Genomic DNA, 26,413 nt, shown 5'->3' with positions numbered 1-26,413 from the left:
ATAAAAATGCAATTAAGAAAAATATATATATATATATTGAGAGAGAGAGAGAGTTTGATTAATATGGATGTAAATAAATTTGCCTTATTCTTAAAGGACTATTTAAATAAAAATACAAACTAATAAATAATGTTTTAATAAATATATATATATATATATATATATATATATATATATATATATATGTATGTATATGTATATGTATATATATGTATATTTAATATATTAAAAAATTAACAAATCTGAAGTAATTTCAATAAAAAAAATCTAAATAATGACAAATTAAAAGCTGTTTAAATAGAAAGTACTATTTTTATAGAATATTAAAACAAAAATGAACTTTTTAATGAAGAAAAATATTAAAATACAATTTTTGAAAACTTTAAAATAAAATACTATTTTAATAAACTGAAAATAATAACTTTTAATATATTTTAAATGCTTTTTAATATTTGTAACAAAATATAATAAAACAAAATAATAAAAATTAAAAATAAAATACAATTTTAATTAACAAAATAATATTTTAAACAAAAATTTGAAATATGTTTTAAAAAACCTTCATAAAAATAAAATGAAAAACAGTAAAAAAAAAAAAAATAGTGCACTTTTCGAAGGTATCCTAAAAATAATGTGTCCCTTACATGCAGTGGTCCAGCACTAAGCTGAGATGGATGGGTGACCCAAATGAACACGATTCAAATAAAACAATGACAACATGTGGTACTCTGCCCAGAATGCAGAGGAGGGTGAAAATCCCAGCACAAGAGTCCAACAGAAAAGAGGATTTAAACAGAGACAGGCAAGGGAGACAGAGAGAGGAACTTCTGAAGTTGTCATATTTTGAAAGTGGTCTGATAAAGCTCTTCACACGCACTCTGCCAAAAAACGGGCTGCCTTCAGGGCAGAGTTCTACTTCTTGCAAAGTCAGATTTGAAGTAGAAAAAGATTAATGATGAATATGAAACCACGTGAAGGGCAAGATGAAAGAGGAGAACATAGGCTAATAGAATGATGGGCTAGAACTGAATGGAATAGAAATAGTTCTGCTGAGGGTAGTTTTGATTACGTAAAAGCCCTGTATTTTCGTGAACAGAACAGAATAACCTCAGTGTAGTGAGGAGAATAAAAGATGTCTCTTTGAGACCCATAATCAAGGTAGTTTGAATTAAATCAGTGTTCAAATCAGTGAAATTGCTCTCAAATTGCTGTGTATTCTCTCATGTCTCCTAGATGCAGACGGTTATGGAAAGTGATGCTGTTCACCTATGAAACACTGAATGCACTAATAGAGTTGGCTCTATGTAACATATAAAATATGAGTCATCTGTGGTCAGAAGCTACTATTGTGTATTTCCCTCCAAAATGAACAGAGAAATAGCACACAAACACCCACACTAGACTTGGCTCATCTCACATGGACAGATCGAGATGAACAGAAGGAATACACAACTTTACGCTCTATTTTCACGAGAAAGATCAAGTTTTCTAATGCTTTGGAAATTGGAGAGGAAAAGTCTTCCATGTGGAACGATCCGTACGTTCTTGCATAATTGCAGCGCTTTGGTTAAGAGGATTCCTTTCAGCAACCATCCATTCATGAGGATGTTGTCACGGTGCAAATTATTCACCGATATAAGTGGAGCAACTGGAATCGGGAATTCAGGAATTTTCCGCCTCGTTATCTTTTAAGGTTCGCCTCACGCAATTCAGTCTGTCTTTTGGCGCCCTTTAACTGCCATTTAACCATCGACTATAAAGACGTTAGGCCTATAAACAAAATACTATACCATTATAGATTTTGTGATATATTTTTGATTTATAATAATACATAACAATGTGAATTCGAGTAGGTATGCTTATGGAACTGTTGCTACAACTTTTTTGTGCACAGCATTTGTTAATAACTAAAATAAATAAATAGTTAGCCTATATATGATTTGTTTGTGCAGCGTAAAAAGATTATCTTATCCGAAAGCATTTGAACGGTGTAGGCTACTGTAGCTAATACGGTACCTTCCTATTGAACGCAACTTAGCAAGCATAGGCAGTGATCCTGGACCAATTTAAATATAATCTGAAAATTGGCTGAATAGCCATTGATGTATGGTTTGTTAGCATACAGGAATATTTGTCTGAGTCTACAGCTATTTGAAAAATTGCAATCTGAGGGTGCAAAAAAGTCAAAATATTGAGAAAATCGCCTTTAAATTTGTCCAAATTAAGTTTATAGCAATGCATAGGTCTTTTAATAATCAAAATATAGTTTTTTGATATATTTACGGTAGGAAATTTTGAAAATATCTTAATGGAAGACTTATTAGGCTAATCATGATCCTAATGATTTTTGGGCATAAAAGAAAAATCGATGAATTGACCCTCAGTGTATTTTGAGCTATTGCTAATATACATGTGCTACTTATGACTGGTTTTGTGCTCCAGAATCACATATTTACTGCACTATGACTAACGTTAAGTCACAAAAGGCTACTTATAGGATTTAAATTGTGTAACGTTAGCGAAAAACAACAACATAGTGATTCTAACCGATTCCAACGACGTAGGCTACTGTTACTAGGCTACAGGTGGCCTATCTTATAGTTTCGGTCTTTTTTTATTATTGATATCAATTTACGGTTAACATTTCTATTCATATTTTTTAAGTAACTTTTGATGTTTTTGACGAGTTCAAGATAAACAAATGTAAGTGGGAAAAAAATAATACAGCTGGGCAGTTGTGATTATGTAAAGTTTAGCCTATTAATTTGAATTTTGCGTAGTCATTTCAAGAGGGGGTTCCACCCCACCAGTGGATTGGGCAGAGGTGCACCATCTCTCTTGTTTGTCTGAAGGAGTATTTCTGCAGTAGGTGCTGGTGTTCAATTCACTCCGCTTTCAGCAGATGCTGAGCTCATTTTCCAGGGTAAATATGGAGCTGGATAAAATCACCGGAGAGACAGGAAAGGCGCACATTGAGCTTCACGCGCTGAGGAAACACATCATCTGAGCAAATACAGTCAGTTTTCATGTATAAGTAATTTAAATGCTATTAAACCGTCCGAAATGTGGATAACACTACTGTGGATATTTGTCCAAGTTTTGCTTGGCACTTCAGTCGAAGCACAGGTAAGATGTATAAACAATTTATTGCATTTTTTTCGTCCTCGTTTCACCTCGATTTAGAGTTTTTATTTAAATTTGAAGCCCAACGCATTTATTAATTATTTTATCTTAACAACTCTGACATATCTAAATGTTTAGCTTCCTATCAGGTTCCTTGTGAAAACTGACAATAGGAAATGTTTCTATCGTATTTAACTTTTAAAATCCGTGACAACGACGCAACCTATCGTAGTTAATTCAGTCATTTGAAATCATATTTTTGACTTACATAAACCAGTTAATTTAGATTTTACCCCAGAAAACATTTGAAGCTTAACCGATTAACATTGTAAGGTCATGTATTATGTAAAGTCAGATGTTACAAATATGACAGAAATATACAAATACGACATAACTGTGTGAAATATTTCAGAAATATTCGAATCTGATGGCTTAATTGTTGGATTTAATGCTTCACGATGAAGCTTTGAAGGTCCAGCTGGTGGCTTTTGAAACTCCAAGACACCTCCAGATTGTCTGATTGGGTGGTTTCTAATCAAATCTTAAATACTTGAGTCCAACTGTCAGACAATCAATGTCCCTGTTTTTGTCTCCATGCAGCATGTGGACCCGGAAGTGGGCTTAACAGCTCAGGAACAAGTTCTCCTGCTTTACGACATCAAACTGCAGTGCCTTCTCCGAACACAATCCTGCTGGTAAGACCTCACCTCTGGAGTCTGTTTGGTCATCTGGACCTTTTTCTCTCTAATGAGATGTTAAGTGGGAGCCCAGAGGATAGATCATTTGCATAACTGATAGAAATATGAGGGATCAAGATGAAAGTCACTCGCACTGAAACACATTTATCTCATTAGTTAATTAGTTCATTCGTTTAAAAGCATGTGAATTCACATCTGACGCGTAATCCGCGGAACAGAATGTGACATTAGAATCTGCTTAGAGGACTTCTGTCGATATCTGCCTCAGAGAGATCCAAGATCCGTTTCAACTGATGAATCTCAGATCTCAGATCATTGGTTCGAGTGGTTTCTGTGCTTGAATCTGTCTTGGTCCTCCAGTCCAAGTGTCTTTGCTCTCTCTGCTTTGAAGCTTTATTTAGATACTGAAACACCTTACTGTCATATAACGTCTGTATCTGCCCACTCATATAAGCGTCTGAGCATATGCAGTGGAGTCCAATGGCACTAGTGGAAATGTGTCTGCTTTGCATTTGATTTAATGCAGATTCAAGGATATCGATCTCAGCTGTGATGGATTTGTTGCTATTCAAGTTTGAATTTTATTTTTTATTTTTTACAGTAAATTACATAAAGGGGACAGTTTCCCAGCTTAAATGCAAGTTGTTAAAAAGCTGGATTTGTAACCAGTAGGTTGTGGGTTTGAATCCCAACAGGATTGTTCATGCATCATCACCGCTGAGCAAGAATACACTGGCATAGGATTTACTTTGAAATATTTTACTCAGAATTTGCTAATAAATTTCAATAATCATTACAAAGAAATGACACATTGAATGAAATTTCAATTTCAACTGTCAAAAAAAAAAAGACTGAAATAAGATTTTCTTCTAAAACCTACTCCTAATAAAGGCTGCAAATGTACTGAAACTCTTAAGGGGTGCAATTACTTTTGGATGTGCCGCAGCAAAAATACTCCACTTATGTACATCCAATCTAGTCCTTTTTAAATCTGAAGGGAGTTTGTGATGTCACAGATTAATTGTGTAGTGCGGCCTGTGAGTCACCCTGCTGTTTACAGAAGCTGACGCACATTTATTGTTTTTCTTCCAATGTTCCCATTTTTTGCTGTTTTTTCTCCCTTTCTTCTTCATTTATACATGTTGGTTCTAGCATTAACCATGTGTTAGATGATTTTGTGACTAGGCATACCAAGTTAAGATTGCGAAAGGTTCCTGGTTACCTGCGTAATTCTGAATTAGGATGCTGAGGAAGGTATGATTTACGAACTTGATGAATTAAGTAGATGATTCAAGCATATGTGAATCATCCCAGAGACAAGAAACTCAGTGGTGGCCCCTCACACCTATTAAAAAATAATCTGAAAATAACTGAACTCTAAACGCTCTTGTGAATTGAGACTCTACCATTCAGCTGCACAGGATTATTCATGTTTTGAGCTCAAGTTCTGATATATTCGGCAGTTTCTCCCACAATTCTTCTTATAAACTAATGATCTAACACATGCCGGTGGCATAGCCAATAAAGATGAATATTTTTAAATCCAACAATCACAAATGGCATGTTAACAGATTTTGCTAATATGAAAATACATTGATGTCAATGGGTTTGTAAAGGTAATTAAATAATTACAGCAAGGATTTTCTGAAGAAAATTTGAAAGGTGTTTGCTTCTCCAAAACACCACCAAAATGCTGGCACGCAAAAATGGTGTAGGATTTACTTTGAAGCAGTTTTCTTTTAGAAATTGCCAGGAATCTCACAGATAGTTACAAAGAAACATCACGTAACACATTGAATTAAATGTCAAATGTTGAAGTAAAAAAGATGTACTCCAATAATCTTTGTTTTACTTGAAAACTGGGCTCCAAAAGATAAGCCACATTTATTCAACAGTTCAATAAACAAGACTTAAGTGCTATTTAAATATGCTTGAGGCTCAGTATTGTAAGCTACTTTTCCTTTCTAAAGTGTGTATTTATATATATATATATATATATATATATATATATATACATATATATATATATATATATATATATATATATATACATATATATATATATATATATATATATATATATATATATATATATAAAATGTATATATATTTAAGAAAAGTTTATGTGTGGTGTAAGAATTTGAACCTTAACCATTATTTTAAATAAGAAAGACCAGAATGAGTTGTGTTTATGAACAAATCATTTGTTTGAATGATTCACTGACTCGTTGAGTCAATGAATCATTCATACAAATGATTCATTCAGAACCACCATGTATTAATATCTGGTTTAAATGTTTAGTAATCAAAAGTAATCAATTGTAATCAATAAAAGTAATCAAATGTAATCAATTAAATGAATAAAGTAATTGAAATAGTTACAATATTTGGGGAAGTCGTGGCCTAGTGGTTAGAGAGTTTGACTCCTAACCCTAGGGTTGTGGGTTTGAATCTGGGGCCGGCAATATCACGACTTAAGGTGCCCTTGAGCAAGGCATTGCTCCCCCGGTGCCGCGGCGGCTGCCCACTGCTCCGGGTATGTGTTCATGTCACTTTCACTGATTACATTTTAAATATGGTAACTTGTAATCTGTAACCTATTAAATTTTTCAATACTGAAAAATACTGAATTGAAATAATGTAATACTACCAACAATATCAAGCAGCATAGTGCATTGTTTTTGTACAGGCAAAATAACTGGAAGTGAACGACACCGGAAGTGTCGCACATTTGCTCTTACATAAAAAAATACCTGGACAAGCGCTCTTGAAACGCCGCTCAGCTAATCATATTCAATGACCAGAATGAACTGTTGCATAAACAGCATAAACCTATATCTTTCATACAGACACACCAATTGTAGGGTACTTCATTTCCTAACCCAATTATAAAGCACCCACCCCATATTACATTTTAAAATCTCTAACCCGCTGTAAAAAGGGCTTTTATCAAAGGTTTTCCTTTGCAATCATTTTCTTTTCATTTGGATATTTGTGCTGCTGTTCAAAGGCACGGTAAACATGAAGGCTATACCAAAGTCTCCTTTGTTTGAAAACATTTGCTAATATTGGTTATTAGAGTTAATTATAGTGTAGCCGTCGTCATTTGCATTTTGTAGAAACGCTCTCGCTGAACCTTCATTTGCCATGGCAACTCTCAGAACGTTCTCAGAATGTTCAAGTTAATATCATTTATTATGTGTGGGCTCTGATATTACTGTTCTGTTTAAAGTTTATCCAGTCAGCTCAATGCCAAAAAGTAACCCAATTTACCTGAACTTACCCCATATGTGACCCTGCCTGGACCACGAAACCTGTTCTAAGTAGCACCGGTATATTTGTAGCAATAGCCAACAATAAATTGTATGGGTCAAAATTATAAATTTTTCTTTTACGCCAAAAATCATTAGTATATTAAGTAAAGAACATGTTCCATTAAGATATTTTGTATGTTTCTTACCATAAATACATCAAAACTAAAGGAATATGCATAGCTAAGGACTTCATCTGGTCAACTTTAAAGGCAGTTTTCTCAATATTAATATTATTTTTCACCCTCAGACTCCAGGGCCCGTATTCATAAAGAATCTTAATGCAAAAAGTAGCTCCTAGTGACAAAATTCTAAGAAAATTCTTAGAAATGAGGGCGTTTACTCTTAAAATTAAACAAAAAATCCTAGTAAAGAAAAAAGTAATTCAGAAAGCATCTTAACCCTTAAAAGAGGTCTTAAGGTCAAACTTAAAGTTTCTTTAGCAGAGGAGAAAATGGCAGAGAGACGAAGAGACAGAAGAAATGTGTTGCAGACAATGGATGACAGTGAGTTAATAAGTCGGTATAAATTATATAATCATTTATAATTTAATATATAAATTAAAGTAATCACTACATTACGATATTTGGCAACTGGGAAAATGCAACAATGCAATAGTGATGATTTGGGTCTGTCACAACCTTCTAGTGATCACACAAACAATTACAGCATTTTCAGAACATCTTATTGTGTCGCAGTTCATTTAGTTTCCACTGGACCTTCCCACCTTGCAGGCTCAAAAAACTGCATTTATGAATATAGCAGGCTTATAGGTGCGCATAAGCAGGGGGAATGAACCGTTAATAGTTTGTGCTATACGCTCCCATGTCTGCTTCTTGTCCCTTGCTGTGACATCCACTAACTGGGCTAACAGTAAACACTGTTCCTCTGTCCAGTTTGGCTTTCTCGCCCTTCTTGGTTTTGATTCCATGTTTGATACATTATTAAAACCAACATTCAAACCGCCACTTAAATAGGACAGCAATCACTGTAATTGGAAAGAGTGGAACAATTTTTATCATTCTAAGCCAATCAAATACCTTATAGGAAATTACAAGCATGGTAAATAAAAAAAGGATTTATATACACACATATAATGTGTGTGTGTGTGTGTGTGTGAGAGAGAACAGTCAAATAGGATAAATTACACATGAAAATTCAAAGTGAGAATTAGAATAGAGCCTATACTTAAAATCACTCTTTTTTTCCTTCTTGGACAACCAACCAATCACAGTCTTCGAAAGATTGTGTCATACATAGCAACGGGGTCAACCCCGCCTCCTCACTAAGATGAAAGTTTTTGTCTTTTCCTTACTCAGAGATGCTCTCAGATCGGTCCCGAATCGCTTTAAGCTAAGACTCCTACATAAAAGTTTTTAAGCTAAATTAGGAGTTTTCTGAGAAGATTCTTAGAATCTTTATGAATACGGGCCCAGATATTCAAATAGTTGTATCTCAGCGAAACATTGTCCTATCCTAACAAACCATATATCAACTGAAAGCTCATTTAATTATTTTTCGTATAATATATACATTTTCATTTCGAAAAATTGACCCTCATGACTGGTTTTGTGGTCCAAGGTCGCTGTACATATGAAGTCAGGACCTAAAAAAAACAGTAAATGTGAAAGTGTGAAAGACGACATCTCACCCCAGTGACCATAGGAATCTACAAATAAATATACTGCACAGTTTGTTGCTCTTTCTTTCTACCATTTTCAGCAAACCACCATGCTGAATCATTCACTCTGAATAAAGCTTCCAAATAGCATCATGCTCTTGTAGCACTGCAAACCCTCTCTTTTCTTTTCAAGAAATTGACCGGTTGGTGCTTCCAAACAGAGACTCTGCCCTTTTCCCACACTGATCTGCGGGGGTTTGGATCAATGTGTGACTGAATACTTGCACTTAGAACGAAGACATACAACAGCTTCAAATCAATGAGCCGGAAGGCAAGATAAACCGTATATGGTTTCGAGGATATTCCTTCCATAATACATCATGTTCACTTTGCAAGATTATAATGAATGTTCTTCTTCATTTTCTTGAAAGCGTTCTGTTTTCAAACGCAAAGTAGCACGACGTATTTGATTAATAATGCATCTTTTGTTGTGGAGCTTAGTTAGTTGTCATGAAAATGTGTGAAAATTGCTGAGGCAAATAGAGCTTTTATGCTTCGATGAAGAAATTGTTGTCGCAGTTTGAAAGTCTGAGAACGTGAGGTGACAAATCTCACTTAAGATGACCCTGTTATCTTCCGTTACTAAAGAAACTATAATTACATTAGACATTCCCAGAGAGACTCTTAACAGCTTTAATTAGGTTTTGCTTTGAGCGAGCAAGCAGACCAGCAATGAAACACATGCAGAATTAATTTCGAGAAACTATCAACGATTTCAGCTAGAATAGGGCTGGGTATACAGTTTACAGACTCGATTCATATACATATGTTATTGTAAGGGCCGTGTTTCGGACAGATTTATTTCAGATTAGTAATCAGTTGGAATTGGCGCTAAAAACAGCCGGTCAATTTGTTACAAAATCACTGTACAGTACACAAGTCCCACTGTGTATTTCTGATTAACTAAAAAGAACTAAAAGTCGATTGCTTTGGAATCTTCGTACATTGGTCCCCATGTATATTTTTGATTCACTTAAAAGAACCGACACATAAAGAGTCAGTTGCTTTGGATTCACCGTACCATATGCTTTTGATTCACTAAACAGAACTGGCTCCTAAGAGTCAACTTTTTCAGAATTGCCATATACTGGTCCTGTTGTATGTTTCTGATTTACTAAAAAGAATGTAGTGGTGCTTTGTGATTTTGTGTCACTAAAAAAGGTTGGTCACAAGAATCATTTGTTTGAGAATCAGACCTCAATTGTGGTGTTTGTTTTTGCAAGCAGCTTGTGAGGACAATTCAGTTCAACACAATTTCTTGCCATTCTTTTTCATTATGTGCCACTACTTAGATGTCTTAGATGTTTCTCCTTGTATGTTTTTCCATTCCTAGGAAGGAAACATACAGTATTAGAGTATTGTTGAGACTGTATTGTATATAAGTGTTGTGTGACAATATTTTCTCTTGACTGCTGACAAATCTGAGCTGATGTTGTTGAGATATTTTCTGAGAACCATGACTCGAGAAGGTTAAAAAGGTATACATATTTATTATCTCTCTGTACATTTTGACTCTATTTCTTTTTTGCATTTCTCATCTTCTCTAGCTTGCTTGCTAATTTAGTTACCTTGGCATTGTGTATTATGAATATATTTGGCTCTTATAACAATAAAGGCATCTGCTATGCATACATTTAATTGTTTTTATTACAATAATTTAATTATTTGGCAGTGGAATTGGATTTCTGTTTGTTTTTGGATTTCCTTCTCAACAGTATTAAAAGACTCGTTAATGGAACCATTAATGAAATGGAATCGTTTAGGGAAATTGGAACCAGAACCAAAATACAGAAACAGAAAATGTTTGCCAAACAAAATCCATCCACTCTCTTTTTAGTTTCACTGCTAGGAGAAACAGTTGAGATGTTAAAGCCGTTTCATCTGTGATTTGCATTTCCACCCTATGAAGTGTGATCGTGGTTTACACATTTTGTGCACAGATGAGGTCTGTTCTCCTGGATGGGACGGGTTGGTCTGCTGGCCTCAAGGTTCTCCAGGAACCGTCAGCAAAGTGGCGTGTCCCAGCTACGTGTACGACTTCAACCACAACGGTACATGCAAAACTTCTTCGAACAGATTTCCCTGTGTCTTCACAACAATGTCTAGTCAAAGTGTTCTGTTTCTTGGCTTTCGCAGGATTTGCATACCGTCATTGCAACTTGAATGGATCGTGGGTATCGGTGGAGAACAGAACTTGGGTCAATTATTCAGACTGTCTGCGGTTCTTGGCTCCAGGCATTGAAAAGGGCAAAGTAAGTACAATTAAACAGGCTGGAAGAGTTTGAGGAGTCTTATTGACAAGTTTCGAAATCATTCAAGAGTGACTTTTTGATAACAACGCCCCAATGAGATGTAGTTGGCTTGGTTTCTTCAAACGCAAAGCTGTAAAGCTGCATATATAGTTTCATATGCCACTGGTCTATCAAGTGAAACGTTTTTGGATATGTTTAGGATGTCTAGTTGCATTCATTGAGATGACTCAAGTGTTGTTGTGTTTCCAGAGGGACTTTTTCGAGCGGCTGCACATCATGTACACAGTCGGCTATGCGGTGTCCTTCAGCTCGCTGCTGGTGGCCATTTTCATCATTGGATACTTTCGGTAATTGAACATTGGTCCCAGAAGACTTTTGTCCCACACAGCAAGTTAAAGAAACACTAATAACTCCATGTGTTCATTGGGAAGTTGCACAGGAAGCAAACGTATTATTCTTGTTCCAAACAAGTGGCTGCTGTTGAGGGACTCATGCACGACAGTTCGCATCAGGCTTTCATCTTTAAAGACCCTCAGACATGAAATTAGCTTGAGAGTTCCCCATTGAGTTTCTGCTATGACTGAACAACTTGTACTTTACTTTTTCTAATTAAAAGCCTTCACTGAAGGATGTTATTGGGTCCACATTTATGCATAATTATTAGATTTGTTTTATTTTATTTTTTAAATAAACCTAGCAAAATTAAAACCACAGAAAACATTTTAATTAATTAAAAGAATATAAATATTAACTGAAATAATTCATAAAAAAAAAATTTTTCAGCCAAGGTGACAAAAGTACATAACACAATTACAAAAAATACTATAAATGAAAAATAATGTAAAAATTAGAATAAAAATAAAATCCAAAAATGTAATTGAAAGTACAATTTAAAAAACCTATAGTAAACCAAAGATACTAAAATAACACTAATATGAAGGTCAACTCGAAATTGTCTTGAAAACTTTTTACCATATTTTTTTATTTGTTTTATTCTGTTACTTTTTAAATGTCATTTTTTTTGCAATATTTTATTGCTACTGACCTTTTTCAGTCCCATAATCTCAATCTTAAAATATGAAAATCAATCATAAAAGTATTACTTATTAAATTGCTAAAATAAACAGAGTGAAATTAACATAACATATTTAAATATTTTTTTTATTTTATATAATTTTCTAAAAAAAAAGATAATAAGAAATCCATCACAACAAACTATATTTATTTGTTTGTTTGTTAATTCATTCAGGCAGATATGACATTTATTCATGCTGGTTTGAAGGGGAAAAAATGACAAAAAGTGTCCCCTGCGATTAGCTGAAATTTCTTTTTTTTTCGTCTTCCAGGCGTCTCCACTGCACCAGAAACTACATCCACATGCACCTCTTTGTGTCTTTCATGCTGCGCGCAGTCAGCATCTTCGTGAAAGACAGAGTGGTGTACGCTAATGGTGTGCTACAGGAGTACGACACCATGCTAATGGACAACATCAGCACCATCTCCATTTCCCCGCTTGACAAGACTCAGTATGTGAGTGCAGTGTATGAGCTACATTAATGAATCTGGCCAGGTTTAATTAATTTTTATTTACAGTTGAACTAGTTTTGGCTAAAATTACTTTAACTTTAGTTAAGTTACGTTAACTTTTCTCTTCTCTGGATGGGAATTTTTTTTTTCATCTCAAATGCAGCTAAATGAGCACTTCCGGTGAACTTCCAATGAACTTTGATATTTTTTTCATCAATAGTACACAAAATGCTAATTGAAATTTTTTTTTTTTTTCTAAAATATTGTTAATGTTTCATTGTGTCATTTTTCGTTATGTTTTCACCAACAACAAGTTTAAATAAAAGTTTTTACAAATCTACACAATGCGTCTTCTTGGCGCCTTTGTTTCTGTAGATGAAATTGAAAAATGTGTTTTTTTTTTTGTTAACGAGATTAACATTTAAAGTGTGGCTATATTTACTGCTTTTCTGCTAATTTTCATTGACGAAATCCAGTCCTTTCAACAGGAATCCACAAGTTATGGAATTTTGCGTTTGGGCGAAAGATTTCCTAGCATGAATTTTACAACGGGTTTAAGTTGTTCAAGTGAATTCAGCATTTTTAATAACAGACTTTGATTTGTATATTGCTGAATTATTAATTACATTACCACTAAATGTTTTTTGCAAAAATCTAAAAACTCAGAATACAGTGGTGTGAAAAAGGTTTTGACCCATCCTGTTTTTTTATTTTATTTAGCATATTTGTAACACTTGAATGATTCAGATAATCAAACCAATTGTAATATTACTCAGAGATAAATACAAAATGCGGTTTTGAAATACTGATTTTTAATTTATTAAAGGAAAAAAGCTGTTCAAACCTGCCTGGCACAATGTGAAAAAGTAATTTTCCACTATATCTAATAACTGGTAGTGCCATCCTTGGAAGCAACAACTGTAGTCAAGCGTTTGCAATAACTGCCAATGAGTCGTTCACATACTGTGGAGGAATTTTGGCCCACTCCTCTTTGCAGAATTGTTTTAATTCAGCCACGTTGGAGGGTTTCGATTGTTTGCATGATGTATTGCTCTTTAAGCATGCTTCACTTTGTCAGGCAGGATCTATTAGTGATTTCTTGATTCAACAGGTCTGTCAGTAATCAGGCCTGCGTTTTGCTTGTGAAATTAAACTCAGCTTTCTAAAATAGTGTGGTTAGTCACAGTTCTTTCATGATTTAACAAGAGGGGGCAATTAATTTTTAAACAGGGCGAAGTAGGTTTATGAATTCACCGTTTAAAAACTGCATTATGTGTTTACTTGTATTACCTTTGTGTAATATTCAGATTTATTTGATGATCTGAATCTTTTAAGTGTGACAAATATGCAAAAAAAAAAAAAAAAACAAGAAGGGGGCAAAAACCTTTTCATGGCACTGTACTATGAAAGCCCATATCATATATTTTTTTTCCCGAATTGCACTTTATAGCTCTTGTGGTGGCATTCATGCACATTCATCTTGTAAATGCATTCATTCCAACTAAAAGGTTGCATAATAATGAACAGTTGTGCTGTGACTTTCTGAATGCTCATGGTTTGAGGATTATGATTGGCTGAAGCCAGCATTGTTTGTACTTTCAGGTTGGCTGCAAGATCACAGTCCTGTTCTTCATTTATTTCCTGGCAACCAATTACTACTGGATCCTAGTGGAGGGCCTGTACCTTCACAGTCTCATTTTCATGGCGTTCTTCTCAGACTCCAAATATCTTTGGGGTTTCACTCTCATAGGATGGGGTAAGTGCACAATGCTGCACATGTTAAGATCAATCATTGCTTGATTTTGTTTTTAAACATCGTTTATTCTACCCTGCCCAGATGTAACCTAGCTAATTTTCCAGCTTGTTATGATAATTCTCATCTGAGGCTTGTGTTACGTCTGCCTTCAAGAATCTTAGTTGAGTCGTTTTGGTCTCCTTTGAGTCGGCAGCACTTACTTAAAACCTTATTTATTTATACTTTATGTTGGATGCATAATATTAACCAGTAAATCCAAACAGACACCTTTGATGTGCAAATCCTTTTGGGAAGGTTCCCGCATTCTTAGATACTTTGTTGAAAGCGGGATGACAGAGAAGCCCAAACATGTTTGTCCTACTTTAAACAGACCGACAATGACACAGAGCCAAGATTAAACAGCTTTGAAGTCACTGATAATGTGTGCTACTTAAGCAACATATTGATCTTCCGAACATATTAATCAATAATGCATAATTAATGTTCCTGGCATCGATGGGTTTGTGGGTGAGTAAACCACCTAATGAGGGTTAAATTTTCCTATTCAAGCACTCTAAAACATCAGATCAAAAACAGATTGCTGGAACTTGTTTGCTGAGGTCTGCTTTTGACTTTTTAATAATTAATAAACTCAGTATTTAGGGAGACACATCATTATAAATCAGTGCCCGCTTGGTCTTGTTCTCAGTGTGGTTCATATAGCCAGATTATTAACATCTGGAAGTCGAAGTGTAACTTTCTCAATATTAAAATAATATGGCCATATAATGCGCAGTGGCAGCTATAAATAAACCATCAGTATTTGAATCTTGTGAAATTCTTATTCTTTTTTAAGGGAATTATTTATATATATATATATATATATATATATATATATATATATATATATATATATATATATATATATAATGTGTGTGTTTGTATGTGTAATGATATTTATTTTTGTCCGAATATGACTGAACAAATATTTAATAATTTTGTTTGAAATATTACATATATATAAAACTACGGATACACTTTATTTTAAGGTGTCCTTATTACAGTGTAATTATACATTCATATACTGAGTAATATTAATAAACTAAATATACTTATTATATGTGTTATGGGTAGGTAATGATGATGCACACGGCGAAGGGGTATTTCAGAATAGAATCTTTAATTATAAATCAAGGACCAAAACACTGGAGAATGTAGGAGACAACTACTACAATACAACTTAAACGCAACACAAGGGAGCGGAGGAAAACCCAGGGCTTATAAACACAGGGAATGTAATCAGGAAGAACTGAAACAGGTGTGGAACAATTAATAAAAACAATGGAAACAAACAAAGCAGGAGAACAGAAACATAGAAAACTAAACCAAACCAGAACATAACCATGACAATATGGTTTAGGTAAGGATTAGGTTTTGGTTTATGGTTACTTGCATGTAATTACGCGTAATTAAGTCTTATTATAATAGTAAGTACATGTAACGTGTAACAAAGACACCTTACAATAAAGTGTACCAAACCTATACATATACATACATTACATATATATATATATATATACATACATATATGTAAAACTTTATATAGACTCTATATAAATATATAATGTATAACTCTATATATTATGTACTATATATTATAAATATTTTTTTATAAATTATAAAAAAAATACATTTTATTACGAAAACAATTATCATATGTGTGTGTAATCATATAAACTTAAAATGTAATAATTATACAAAAATCATGAAATTTTACTACATAAAATGTATAATAATAATAAATATTTTTCATTTTATGTCATTTTTCATTTTACATTTCTATATTTAAAAATTTTAATATGGTCATAATATGTTATTTTTTATTTTTTATTTTTTGGCCAACATCAGGTGAGGGGATTGTTCGGAAAACTTCATTTTTTTTGTGTGTCCACACAGAAACTATAGACCAGGGGTGCCCAACCCTGCTCCTGGCGTCGACTGTCCTACAAAGTTCAGCTCCAATCCTAATCAAACACACCTGAAGCAACTAATTAAGGTCTTCAGGCTCACTTAAAAATTAAAGGCAGGTGTGTTTGATTAATGTTGGAGCCAAACTTTGCAGGACAGTCGATCGCCAGGAGCAGGGTTGGGCACCCCTGCTATAGACTTTACTTTTCATTCATGGTCTGGAGGGTCAAGGAGACTTTCAGGAGGCTTTTGACTTGTTGGATCTCATCAGTTCAAAATAAAACAAACAGAAAATACTGTTGTTCCGGTGAATTTGTGGCAATTGTTGGACATGCTTCTGTGCTTGTATGCTGCATTACAGTTGATATATCTTGTCATTTTTATAATTTGTGCGACCACAGGTGTTCCTGCTCTCTTCGTATCAACCTGGGCTGTCGTCAGGGCAACGCTGGCGGATGTAAGGTGGGTTTCCCAAACATGATCCAGGTTCTCTGTAAGATAAAAAGAAAAAAGTCACACAGTTATACACACAGAGAGATGCACAAGCTGTGCTATATATAAAATGTAATAGAATATTTCTGTCTTTTTCCCTAAGGTGCTGGGAGTTGAGCGCTGGCAATATTAGATGGATTTACCAAGTTCCTATACTGACAGCAATTGGGGTGAGTAAATAAGCACTTTACCAACAAACTGAAATTATTTGTTAGACACATTGAGTGTTATTGTATACCAATTTCCAGAATTTATATTTGTATGTTTTAATTTATAATTTTAGTTTAAGTTTGACTAATTTTGTTGTCTATTTCAATTTAGCATTAATTTATTTTTGGTTTTAGTAATTTTTTAGTGTTTTTTAGCGAATATTTATATGTAATTTTTTTATTAGTTTAGTTAAAGGAGCGGTTGATTGTGATTTCACTTTTTAAACTTTAGTTAGTGTGTAATGTTGCTTTTTGAGAATAAACAATATCTGCAAAGTATTGACACTGAAACTTCTATACAAACGTAGATATTGTCTTTTAAAATTATGCCATTATGGCGGTTTAATGGCTAAAAAATGGCTCGTAGGGACTACAACGAGCTTCTTCCCGGGTTAGTGACATCATAAACCCTGAAATTTACATAAACCCCACCCCTGGGAACATGCAACAAAGGAGCGCGTGGTTGTTGCCACGCAGTCAAAACTAGGGGTACACAAAAAAAATAATTCATATAAAAATTGCAATTCTGTCTCTACATCTCTCTCTCACCTGGTTTAGAACATTAGCTCATCAACTCCATCAATGAAATGTGTTCCAATTATACACTTTATGTGTATAGACAAAGATATTTTTCATAAAGCTACAAGAAGTGTTAAACATGGTGTTTGCCACTGTAACACTTCTTACTGTTATAAAATAAAAAAAATACTTTACAAAAATCTACAATGCAATCATGTATTCTGCTGTATTACAGCTTTAATCAGGATAAAAGCATACATTAAAAGCTAACATAAGCAGTAGCATTTACAAATAACAGCATATCTAAAAGTATGAGACTTCTGCACGATCCTCTTCACTAATATCCTCTGGGTCTCAATCGGGCTCAAATTGATAAACGATTATCAAGGCCATTGTTTACAAAACAACCGGAGAACACCCTTTAACAATAACACTGAACATATTTTATAAATGTGTACAAAACTCTTAAAAAACACAAAAGATTAAAACACAATCTATACACAATTTTGTTGTTTTCAAATGACAAAAAAAAAAAACATAGTTGTATAGGTCCGCTTTGTTTTGTTGACATATTAGAGACAAAGGGTTTTAGAGAGGGTATTTTTTATATGTATTTTTATCACTATAAAATCAGACATATTATATATATATATTAGGGCTGTCAAATGATTAAATTTTTTTATCAAATTAATCAGAATTTTCAGTGGATTAATCAGGATTAATCACTATTTGCAATTACACCTGAATCCTAATCATTTTTTTTTTTTCTGAAATGCATACCAAAAGATAAATAACAGGAAACAGATACATAATTTTCATGTATTGATTCATCAATATGTGGTTCTTTTTTTCTGAATTTCAAAAGTTTAACATTTACTTAATCAAATTTACCTGAGCACTATATCAAACCATGCCATTTAACTACAGATAGTGTAAGAGTTTTAGGTGAACCAGTGGTTAAATATAGCCACATATCTATGACATTATGCATAGAGAAACTCGAAAGAATGAACTCAGAAACACAAACATGCGCCCTCTGCACTCTGGGCACTCTTGTTTTTGGGAGGTGGTCATTTGCTCTGCCACAATACTTTAGGATCGATATTTTCACGTTCTGAAGGCTTCAAGTGCCAGTAAAACCAAGTAAAAATGCATATGCTTTTCCAAACAGCTGTAATTTTCGCTGCATTGCATGTAGGCGTTCTGCGCATGCACAGTGTGAAACACAGGACGCTATAACAGGAAGAAGCTCCAGTGTATCAACTACCAAAGTCGTCTCTGTTTATCGAGCTTGGCATAAATGTATTTGAGAGTAACTGGGATAAAACCTTAAGCTTCTTCTGTGTTTTCGTCGCAGCGTTCGCCGCTGGTTTTTACTATCTTGAGAATTCAGAGATCGGCGAGACTTTCCTGACCTGAATAATTTGTCACACTGCGCATGCGTTAAATGCGTTAAAAAATTTGACGTAATTAACGACAAACAACTAATTAACGTCGTTAACGCGCTATTTTTGACAGCCCTCATATATATATATATATATATATATATATATATATATATATATATATATATATATATATATATATATATATATATATAAACAAACCCCTGTATAAAAACCTTCAGAATAGAGATGGGAATAAAACTGCTAAGTTTGGTGTATGTAAGTGCTACTGATGTGGAGAAAAAGCACATTTTGTGAAATCAGCCTTTATAAATACCATTATACAGATGCCATTTAACCCTGTTACCAAAGTTACTGTACGATAAAAAAAATACTTTTTATTTAATTTATGTGAAATATGTTTATCAATAATCAGTTATTTTCCTGTTTCTTACTGTGAAGCTGGTTTGAAGCAAACAACTGTATTAAGCACTATAGAAATAAAGTTGACTTGACTTGACTAGTCTGACAGGACCTTAAAAGTTATTTTACTGTCATAAAATGAGCAGATTTAAACTATTTAAAAAGATTTAATTGATGGATACAGTCAAGAAGGTCAAGACTGCTGCAATGGGACAGGCCAAAACAACCGTTTTCGAGTTAGTGGGTCACAAACATTTGAGAAGTTTAAAACAAACTACTAATTGTAAGTTGGTTAATAGTCTATTTAAAGTGTCTATCAATTCTTATTGCAAAACATGGGATTAGTGCCTCATGGGCCGCCAAATTGCATCATATTGGTGAAAAGTGCCAACTAAGCAGTTGTTAAGAGACGCAGCTGTCTTTCCATTAACCCCGAATTCAACCCCCCGCTCCGAATGCGATAAGCACTGAAAGAGCTTGTCAAAGTCCTGTTATCGGGCGTGTCAAAAGGTTGATTTGGATAGCGGTGTGCTGTCGTTTGTTGACATGCCGTGACTGAATGTGATTGACCAGTTAGTGGTTGCATGCATATATTTATCTGATGGATGGGCAGACGGAGACATTATGCTGTTAATTATTGGCTTTGCCGAGCATAAGCGCTTTCCACAGTAATGGAGCTCCCATTTCAAGAACCTCTGGACAGTTGCGCACCAGGAGAGCTGCAATTATGTGACAGAATGCAAATGTATTTTTGTCCTTGCTGCCTGTCAGCAAAACATATAAATTAGGACTTAACACACATGGATGAATTCACACACAAGCGCTCATGAATAACAATTTCTTTGGTGTATTGATTACGATGTCTAAGTAGAGTAAAGCGCAATATAAAAAACTGTCTAAACCTGTTGAAACTTTCACAGATCGGATGCGACAGAAGCTCATCACGCATTGATGGAATAATTCCCAAGCGTAACAATATACGCAGAATGAAATTAGCATTTTTAAAATGAGTTACACTAAGGAACCTTTTTCACTTCTTTTCACTCGCACTAGTTCATTAGAATCATCCAAAACAAGAATTTTGTCATTTCTTTTGTCTCAGTTAATGTCTAGAGTGGAAAATACATTTTAAACAATTTTGGAATAAGATTGCTTAATTGTCCTGTAAATGTTAATTTCATAGCTGTCCCTAAACACACACAATTAAATATTTTCACACTTTTTGGCCAATTTGACAAAATAATAGCTTTTCTGGCAAATGACAAAACCGTAAAGATTTTCTTTTTATAAGTAATATTTACCTATTTGTTTTCTTCGTCTACTTTTATCTCAATAATAATTGTCATAATTATTCATTGATGATTATTTTATTATTTTCAGGCTGTCATAGTTTTTAAAATGTAATATGCAAATATATTTTTATAAAGTGTCTTTATTGTTTTATTATGGATATTAAAAAAATATTTGTCAAAAAAGATAGATGTAGAAAGTTTTTGATATGTATATATACATACAGTTATATATATATATAATTTTTTTTATTTTATATCTTTATCGAATATGTTATACACTTTAGTCAAATTACTAATGTAGCAACATAATTTTAAATGAATCCTTTGTTTCCTTCTTCTTTCTTGCAGCTGAATTTTATTCTGTTCGTAAATATCGTACGAGTTCTGGCCACAAAGATCCGAGAGACTAATGCGGGGCGATACGACACACGTAAACAGTACAGGTGAGTGCATGAAATGATTGTTACGCTGGTACATGACCTCATAAGAGAATCTATACTGTACGATATTTCTCCAGAGACAAATTATACGCAAATTCAACCACATCCCCGATTCCCCCGAACCCAAAAGTACAGGTGTTACTTCATAATATATGAAATAGCAACTGGATTCTGTTTGCCTGTTTTCTTGTGGTTGTTTTCGGCAAGGTGGAGTGTTTGGACATCATTGGTGAGATATCCAGGAGAGGACTGTAATTTTCCAGATGGTGTTTGAAAGGCTTTCTCACAGCGAGAGAAATAGAGAGAGTCACAGAGAGAGAGTGTGCTTTCATTAACAGCATGTCTGCCTTTAGGTAAAAGTCACAGGCTCTATCTGACTAATAGTCTGCGAGTGGAAGCAACTGTAAGGTCTGTCTGTATAGTCTCTTATCAAAGCTGCCCGTTGATCAAATCAAGCTAATCCCTCTTGTCTTTGTTAATCATGTTCTGGCTTTCCTCTGAAGTACAGTTTTACTGTCTGTGGCTCCTTAATGATTCTCAAACTATTTTGTATTTTCTTAAGTGGTGCATATGCATAAAAACTCACTGACACCGAGCTAGGGTGTTCTGGGTCATTGCCAGCCAGACACTCGGATGTTCTGGGTGGTTTCTATGGTATCTGTTTGTTTGCCAGGATGTTCTGGGTGGGTGGGTGGGTGGCTTGATTCTTAACAAACCTTATAAATAGGAATGCACCGATATATCGGCCAATAATTGGTGTCATCTGTTAATTTTAACCTCTAATATGAATGCACCAAACAAAGTATTAGTTGGAAGAGATTTTTTTCCTTAAGGAAACCAAATTATCGGTATCGGCATTGACATCTGCAGATGCCATTATAAATTATCGGCCAAATTTAGTATTGGTGCATCCCTATTTAGAAATAGGCTATAATTTGAGGTACCATGTTTATAAGAGGCACAAGTTACTTATTTATTTATACAGATGTGGATTTAATAAACTATAACTAATGGTGACAATTTCCTACACTTGAAAATCCTGAAAATTCAGGATAAAGACTAGAATGATAAAAAATTTTGACAGTGTAACATTTTAGTTTCCAGTTGATTTTGTTAATGAACATTCTTAAAAGAAGTTAATGGAATGCAAATGGGATAGACTGATCTGCGGTTTAGTTTTTTTATAAAGGGAAATATAGATTAGTAGATATGTATTATATCTTAATAACGTGTGAAAGTATTAGAGTCGCTGCTGCGAGTGTTTTAAACCTACAGGGGTTTGATAACCTCCAGTGAAATTAAATCCAGGCAATGAACGCCATTAAAGACGTTATGGATGAATGGACACAGTCACATTTTACTTTTAATGAGAGTCAGACTTGTGCTTTGAACTTGAAGTAATTAAGCAATTTCCATGTGATGTGAGCTTAGCGCAAGGTTCCTCTGCTTCTGTGATGCTTTATCGGAGTATGTGAAAACAGCAGAAAGGCTCAGCTCATCTTTTCTCATTTTCTGGCCTGCAATGTAAGAATCAGTCTTTAGAGAGACGTTGATTCTTACTCTTAGTGTCTCGCTCTCATTTCAATTTCAGTCTCTCAGAGCCGAAACGAAAGTCCAAAACCACAGTAATATTGTGATTATTTTTGGAACTAACTTGATGTACCATGTATTTCAAAGTTCCATAAAAAATTTTTTTTGATTTTGGAGCCCACTGCATTGTGCATTGTCAGCATAGTTGCTGATATGATGTTTTGGTGATTTTAGTGTGTTGCAGCACTGTGGGAATTGGTGATCCTCTGCCCATCTTGACTTCTGAGAAACACTGACACTCTGAGAGACTCTGTTTATACCCAGTCATGTTGCCAGTTGACCTAATAAGTTGCAAATTGCTCCTCCAGCTGTTCCTTATATGTACATTTAACCTTTCCGGCCTCTTATTGCGACCTATCCCAACTTTTTTGGAATGTGTAGCTCTCATGAAATCCAAAATGAGCCAATATTTACCATGACATTTCAAAATGTCTCACTTTCAACATTTGATATGTTATCTAAATTCTATTGTGAATAAAATATAAGTTTATGAGATTTGTCAATTATTCTATTCATTTTTTTACTCACAATTAGTAGTACAGTGTCCCAACTTTTTTGGAATCGGGTTTGTAGTTGATATAGTGTTCTGATGTTTCTTAGGGTGTTCTGGTGTTTTTGGTTATTTTTATGGAGTTCTATGTAGTTTATATGGTGTTCTCGTGGTTTTAGGGTGTTCAGAGTGGTTGATATGGTGTTTTTAGGATGTTCTGTGTGGTTGACATGGTGTTCTGAGTGGTAACTGTGGTATTTTGGTGGTTTTTAGGGTGTTCTGGGCAGTTTATATGGTGTTCTGGTGGGTTTAGGGTGTTCTGGTGGTTATTAGGGTGTTCTACGTGGCTGCTGTAGTGTTCTGAGTAGGGCTTAGGGCCTTCTGGTGGTTTTTGGGGTGTTCTGAGTGGTTTATATGGTGTTCTGTGTTGTGTTTAGGGTGGTTTTTAGGGTTTTCTGGTGATTTCTATGGTGTTCTGATTGGTTACTTTGGTGTTTTGTGTGGTTTCTTGAGTGATCTGAGAAATTGCTATAGTGTTCTGAGTGCTCACTATGGTGTTTTTTTCTTGGGTGGTTGGGGGGGGGGGTTCAGGTTGAAAAATCGCTTGTGATTGTTTGATTCTCAATAAACCTTACAATTTGAGGTGTCATGTTTATTATTTCTTTATATTGATGTGAATTTAATCACTGTGAATTTAATCAAGTGTGATATAGTATTCAAATATTCTAACCAGAAAATGTGTCTGTGTGTACAGGAAGCTGGCTAAGTCCACTTTGGTTCTGGTTCTGGTTTTCGGCGTGCACTACATCATGTTTGTGGGAATGCCGCACACGTTCACAGGTTTGGCCTGGGAGCTGCGCATGTACTGTGAACTGTTCTTCAACTCATTCCAGGTGACTTCCTGACTAATCAGCTATAGTTTCACCTCTCAGTACTCACTAATGTGATGTGATAACACTGAGTATAATGATCTGTCCCTTTGCATTCCGGTAATTTGCTCTGCTGGCATGATAAATAACTGCACTTTCATATTTCGGAAGCATTTTGCAGCTTATCTGTAGACAGTGGGAAACAAATAGCAGCATGCAGGGAATGAATTAAGGGAGATAACAAAAAACTATTCACAATATAATTGAATAGATAAACTAAACTAAAATGAAAAGTTAGTGCTGAGGTCCGTAAGAAGCATTTTCTTTGTTTTTGTTTCCTGTAATAAGTTAGAATACATTTAAAATCGTCTTTCCACTCTGATTTTTGTCTTTACTGTGAAATAAAAGTTAAAATAAAAAATAAAAGTTAGTGTTGAGGTTCATCAGAAGTTTTCCCTTTTGTTGCTTTTCAGTCTTCCCTGAAATAAAAGGTAAATTAAATTAAATTAAAATAAATTAAAATTAAAATGGTGCTGACGTGTATCTATCTATCTTTCCTGTAAATTAAATTTAAATGACAAAAAAAATAAAAGTTGAACGCATCTCAGACGCAAATCAGCTTTTTTCTTTGCTACTCTGTCTTTCCTGTAAAATGAAAGTAATATAAATACATTTAAATTAGTTAAATAGTTGGTGGTGAGGTACAGTAAAAGAAAAAATGAATTTATAATGAGAAACCAAAAGGTTTTTTTTTAAGTATAAGAAAGTGCAAAATTAATAATAAACAGTTAATAAAGTTTGGCAAGGAACTTTTTCTTACTCATGATATTATATTATGTGTGTTGTTGAGGCTTTCTGTTAATTTGTCTTTCTCACCGTTATTTATTGCTCTCTTTCAGGGATTTTTTGTGTCCATTATTTACTGCTTCTGCAATGGAGAGGTAAGTTTGGGTGGAACAACATTAATATTTCAAATACTGTCACTTCAGCAAAGTTTGTATTCAGAGTGATTATTCATTTTCTCTCAAACTTTCAAAGGTTTTGTAGCTAGTCAGCGCACAACATTCATTTTGCTCCTTATTGTTCTCTCCCAGGTCCAAACAGAAATCCGGAAGACCTGGCTCCGCTGGACGCTTGCATTAGACTGGAAAGGTCCTTTCGTTTTAGCTAACTACCGCTATGGGACGGTCCTGAACAGCAGTGGCGCCAGCGTCCAATCCCAGATGACCTCAGTGACCCGCAGTTCTGCTCTCCTCACCAGCAGGGTGTACCGCTGTGCCGCTCGGCCCAGCGTCGGCTCGCTTGTGCATGGCTCGCAAATACATACCACCTTGCCTGGATACGTCTTCACCAACTCAGACATCGAAAGCCTCCCACCTTCCATTCCAGAAGAAATCGAAGAGGAGGCCAAACACATCGACGACATCACGCTCAAAGGGGTAAACAACATCGCCGTACGACAGGAAGCCCTCAGGATCTGTTTCGAAGAAAGCGGACAGAGCTCATCCCACACAGATTCTGATGATGTCAGATGTCGTCCTGATGACATCATCACTACGGAAATCTCCAAATGCACTGATAAAATGTCACCGAAGGATTCTTTATCGGTGAGGGACAACAGTTTGGATCAAGAGGACGAGGAAGTACTTTAAAACGCAGACTTAATTTGACGCGAATTGCCTTTTGCAACCAATTTTACTTAAAACAACGAGTTTAATAGAAAAAAAAAAACTATTTTATTATTCGGGAATTGATTTGATTGTAGAAATTGGGCGTTATATATCAGAATGGTAGATAATTTGCTTAGAAATACCATAGAAGAACCTTTTGTTTAAATGGTTCCACAAAGAACCTTTAACATCTGAAGAACCTTTCAAAAGGTTATTTGTGGCGAAAGAAGGTTCTTCAGATTATAAAAAGAACCTTTGACTGAATGGTTCTTTGTGGAACCAAAAATGGTTCTTCTATGGCAGTGGTTCCCAAACTTTTTTCAGCATGCACCCCTTTCTAGTGTTTGGCACCTGTCAAGCACCCCCCAACACCTTACTCTGGTTAGATTTCACATTTTTAATTGCAATAACTAAATACAAATATTCACTGTAAATTAGAAAACATAATAATAATAAAAGATCACTTCCTTTTTTTTGTGAGATGGATGGGCCTGCATGTTTGCACACAGATCATATACATTAAATATATATGATATATACATATAAATATTTAATTTCTTTAAAGTGCCTGTTTTTAACCTGGATTCACGAAAACATTCTTAAGAAGAAATTTCTTCTCAACTTCCATTTTCTTCTTATTTTTTAATTTAAGAAAAAACTTAAGGATATTTTGTATTCCCAAAAAAATTCATTTTAAGAATATTCTTATCTTTTCTTAAGATTGTTGAAGATAATCTTC

The 26,413-nt window shown here is 34.5% G+C and overlaps 1 pseudogene; it reads left to right on the top strand.

Moving 5' to 3' along the window:
• The first annotated feature begins 2,832 nt into the window (after positions 1-2,832).
• LOC113099723 (parathyroid hormone 2 receptor-like) lies at positions 2,833-25,672 on the top strand (annotated as a pseudogene).
• Positions 25,673-26,413: the final 741 nt, after the last annotated feature.

The sequence above is a fragment of the Carassius auratus genome, unplaced genomic scaffold, assembly GCF_003368295.1.
Source record: "Carassius auratus strain Wakin unplaced genomic scaffold, ASM336829v1 scaf_tig00217025, whole genome shotgun sequence".
In the NCBI taxonomy this organism is placed as follows: Eukaryota; Metazoa; Chordata; class Actinopteri; order Cypriniformes; family Cyprinidae; genus Carassius; species Carassius auratus.
Note: the sequence above shows the minus strand (reverse complement) of the source record. Positions and strands in the feature narration are given on the sequence as shown.